This window comes from Harmonia axyridis, chromosome X (genome assembly GCF_914767665.1).
Source record: "Harmonia axyridis chromosome X, icHarAxyr1.1, whole genome shotgun sequence".
Classification (NCBI taxonomy): domain Eukaryota; kingdom Metazoa; phylum Arthropoda; class Insecta; order Coleoptera; family Coccinellidae; genus Harmonia; species Harmonia axyridis.
The window spans coordinates 31,459,268-31,464,267 of record NC_059508.1 but is presented as its reverse complement, the minus strand read 5'-3'; the positions used below and the strand labels follow the sequence as shown (position 1 = coordinate 31,464,267).

At 40.4% G+C, this 5,000-nt stretch overlaps 1 non-coding gene across 1 annotated transcript; it reads right to left on the bottom strand.

Annotated features, from left to right (window-relative positions):
- Positions 1–2,735: 2,735 nt before the first annotated feature.
- LOC123686966 lies at positions 2,736–2,854 on the bottom strand. Its single transcript, XR_006748718.1, has one exon. It is a non-coding gene; the product is annotated as a 5S ribosomal RNA (ribosomal RNA).
- Between the last annotated feature and the right edge of the window lie 2,146 nt (positions 2,855–5,000).

The following is a 5,000-nucleotide window of genomic DNA, read 5'->3' as shown; positions in this document are numbered from 1 at the left end:
TCACGTCATGCATCGGTATCTTAAATCGCGCCGTAAAGTCGTTCACGTCATGCATCGGTATCTTAAATCGCGCCGAAAAGTCGGCTCACGTCATGCATCGGCGTCTTTTTTTTGTGCCACCGATGCATGACGTGAACGACTTTTCGGCTCGATTTAAGATACCGATGCATGACGTGAACGACTTTACGGCGCGATTTAAGATACCGATGCATGACGTGAACGACTTTTCGGCGCGATTTAAGATACCGATGCATGACGTGAACGACTTTACGGCGCGATTTAAAGCTATACCGATGCATGACGTAAACAAGATCACACCGATGCAGCACGTTAACATTAAAGCCCGCCTAATCCGATCGATGGAGGCCGTCTCGAGTGTCCAACTTGCTCACAAGAGCCGAGAAACAAACCGATGCATCACGTAGACAAGATCGTACCGAATGTTAACACAATCCAGAAGGAAATAATCTTAGATGAATATCGATTCTGATTATTGATTTTTCTTTCGCGATATTGATAGAAGACATCTGAATGAATTTCGAATTAATTCCGAAATCAAAAAAATATTTTCAATAAATTTTTTTTCTAGAGTACCTCGGTCTTTTCTATTTTTTTTCCAAGTTTCGTACGTCAATCAACATACATCCCAGAAAAAATCATCTCTCTAACTATCCTGGTTCAAAAGTTGTATCGGAACATTTCACGTCGAAAAAGAACATAGGCGAAAAAGGACGTGAACATTATTCCTTATAAAAATCAAACCCGACCATGGATTTTGATTCTGATTGTTGATTATCGCTATTAGAACACATTAGGAGGCAACCAAATCAAATTTGAGAAAATTCCACAATCAGAAAATTTTTTTCGAAAAAAAAAAAAAAATTCGAGAACACCTCGGTCATGGCAAGTTATTTCCCACAATCCATTCCCCAATCAACGTACATCCCAGAAAAAATCATCTCTCTAACTATCCTAGTTCAAAAGTTGTATCGGAACATTTTCACGTCGAAAATATATCTCTAAGTCCAGACCGATGCACCACGTAATCTCGGGCAGACCGATGCACAACGTAAATGACGATCGGGACCGGGGCGATCGGTCGTATCTGACACCGCCGGCTCGGTTCTAACATCGTCAATGAGTCGGGGTTGTAAAAAAGGACGTGAACATTTTTCCTTATAAAAATCAAACCCGACCATGGATTTTGATTCTGATTGTTGATTATCGCTACTAGAACATATAAGGAGGCAACCAAATCAAATTTGAGAAAATTCCACGATCAGAAAATTTTTTTCGAAAAAAAAAAAAAATCGTAATCACCTCGGTCATGGCGAGTTATTTTCCGTATTTCATTCCACAATCAACGTACAACATAGAAGAAATCATCTCTCTAACTATCCTGGTTCAAAAGTTGTATCGGAACATTTCACGTCGTAATATCTCGCCAAGTCCAGACCTCGGCGATAGGTAGTATCTGACACCGTCCGCTCGGGACTGACATCGACTTGGACTCGGGCTGATGATGGGGAGGCGTTTAAGGACGTGAACATTTTTCCTTATAAAAATTAAAGTCGACAATGAATATTGATTCTGATTACTGATTTACGCTTTAAAAACACATTAGAAGGCAACCAAATCGAATTTGAGGAAATTCCACGATCAGAAAATTTTTTTCGAAAAAAAAAAAAATCCGAAAAATATTTTTCGATTCCTATTACTGATTTACTCTTTTAGAACACATTAGGAGGCAACCAAATCAAATTTGAGAAAATTCCACAATCAGAAAATTTTTTTCGAAAAAAAAAAAAATTCGAGGACACCTCGGTCATGGCAAGTTATTTCCCACAATCCATTCCCCGATCCACGTACATCCCAGAAAAAATCATCTCTCTAACTATCCTGGTTCAAAAGTTGTATCGGAACATTTTCACGTCGAAAATATATCTCTAAGTCCAAACCGATGCACCACGTAAACTAGGGCAGACCGATGCACCACGTAAACTCGATCTTACCGATGCAGAACGTGAATTGGATCTTACCGATGCACCACGTAAACTCGATCTTACCGATGCACCACGTAATCTCAATCTTACCGATGCACCACGTGAACTGGATCTTACCGATGCAGAACGTGAATTGGATCTTACCGATGCACCACGTAAACTCGATCTTACCGATGCACCACGTAATCTCGATCTTACCGATGCACCACGTGAACTGGATCTTACCGATGCAGAACGTGAATTGGATCTTACCGATGCACCACGTAAACTCGATCTTACCGATGCACCACGTAATCTCAATCTTACCGATGCACCACGTGAACTGGATCTTACCGATGCAGAACGTGAATCTCGATCTTACCGATGCACCACGTAAACTCGATCTTACCGATGCACCACGTAATCTCAATCTTACCGATGCACCACGTGAACTGGATCTTACCGATGCAGAACGTGAATTGGATCTTACCGATGCACCACGTAAACTCGATCTTACCGATGCACCACGTAATCTCGATCTTACCGATGCACCACGTGAACTGGATCTTACCGATGCAGAACGTGAATTGGATCTTACCGATGCACCACGTAAACTCGATCTTACCGATGCACCACGTAATCTCAATCTTACCGATGCATCACGTAATCTCGATCTTACCGATGCAGAACGTAAACTCGATCATACCGATGCACCACGTTATCTCGGCAGACCGATGCAGAACGTAAAAAAAAAGCTTACAGCACGCGGTGTTCCCAAGCGGTCACCCATCCAAGTACTAACCGCGCCCGACGCTGCTTGGCTTCAGTGTTCTGACGAGAACTGGCAATTTCAGCGTGGTATGGCCGTAAACAACAAATATAGCGATATTTTCTATGATATCTCACTTTTTGGGAGCGGAAAGGACGTGAACGTTTTTCCTTATAAAAAATGAAATAACTTTTGGATATTAATTCTGATTGTTGATTTAAGCTTTAAGAACACATTAGGACATATCTCAATGAAATTTGAGGGATTTCCGAAATCGAAAAATATTTTTCGAAAAAAAAAAAAAATCCCAGAAGACCTCGGTCATCTCAAGTTTATTTCCATATTCTATTACACAATCAACGTACATCACAAAAGGAACCATCTCTCTAACTATCACAGTTAAATTTTTGTATCGGAACATTTCACGTCGGAATATCTCGCTAAGTCCAGACCGGGGCGATCGGTCGCATCTGACACCGTCCGCTCCGGTCTAACATCGTCTTGGAGTCGGGGGTAACGATGGAGAGGCGTTTAAGGACGTGAACATTTTTCCTTATAAAAATTAAAGTCGACAATGAATATTGATTCTGATTACTGATTTACTCTTTTAGTACACATTAGAAGGCAACGCAATCAGATTTGAGGAAATTTCAAGATCAGAAAATTTTTTTCGAAAAAAAAAAAAATTCAAGAACACCTGGGTCATGGCAAGTTATTTCCCACAATCCATTCCACAATCAACGTACAACATAGAAGAAATCATCTCTCTAACTATCCTGGTTCAAAAGTTGTATCGGAACATTTCACGTCGAAATACCTCGCCAAGTCCAGACCGGGGCGATAGGTAGTATCTGACACCGTCCGCTCGGGACTGACATCGACTTGGACTCGGGCTAATGATGGGGAGGCGTTTAAGGACGTGAACATTTTTCCTTATAAAAATTAAAGTCGACAATGAATATTGATTCTGATTACTGATTTACGCTTTAAAAACACATTAGAAGGCAACCAAATCAAATTTGAGGAAATTCCAAAATCAGAAAATTTTTTTTCAAAAAAAAAAAAATCCGAAAAATATTTTTCGATTCTGATTACTGATTTACTCTTTTAGAACACATTAGAAGGCAACGAAATCAAATTTGAGTGAAATCCAAAATCAGAAAATATTTTTCGAAAAAAAAAAAAAATTCGAGAACACCTCGGTCATGGCAAGTTATTTTCCACAATCCATTCCCCAATCAACGTACATCCCAGAAAAAATCATCTCTCTAACTATCCTGGTTCAAAAGTTGTATCGGAACATTTTCACGTCGAAAATATATCTCTAAGTCCAGACCGATGCAGAACGTAAACTCGATCATACCGATGCTTCACGTAATCTCGATCTTACCGATGCACAACGTAAACTAGATCACACCGATGCAGAACGTAAACTCGATCATACCGATGCACCACGTAAACTCAGGCAGACCGATGCAGAACGTAAACTCGATCTTACCGATGCACCACGTAATCTCGATCTTACCGATGCACCACGTAAACTCGGGCAGACCGATGCAGAACGTGAACTCGATCTTACCGATGCACCACGTAAACTAGGGCTGACCGATGCATCACGTAAACGACGATCGAGAGGCGCGAAAGGACGTGAACGTTTTTCATTATAAAAATTGAAATAAATGATAAATAATGATTCTGATTGTTGATTATCATTTTTAATAAGCATTAGGAGGCAACCAAATGAAATTTGAGGAAATTCCGATAATAGAAAATTTTTTCGAAAAAAAAAAAAAATTCATGAAATCCTCGGTCATCGCAAAATATTTACCATATTCTGTTCGATAATCAACGTATATTTAAGAAGGAATCATATCTGTATCTATCTTGGTTCAAATTTTGTATCGGAACATTTTGACCAAAGTCCGAGCTTCGGCCGAAACAGACACCGCTGACCTGGCCTATCGATCGACCGAGAGTCGGGGATAGAGCGTAAGTGTTGTCTGGAGGGGAACCCTGTGCTCTCCTGACATATATAGGGAAGGTGGTCGCGTTGGGCGATGCAGAACGTTTGGATCGGGAATTATATTTTTGGTTCAGCTATTGGAATATGGTTTATTGTTGGTATATATTGGCGAAATAACGTTCTTACTGACTGGGGATATTCATAAAAATGAGTCCGGAGATTTTCAGATCGAAGTCCGAGTGATCCGACTTGGAAGGCGTGTTGGGTGGGTCGAGATGGCTTAGAT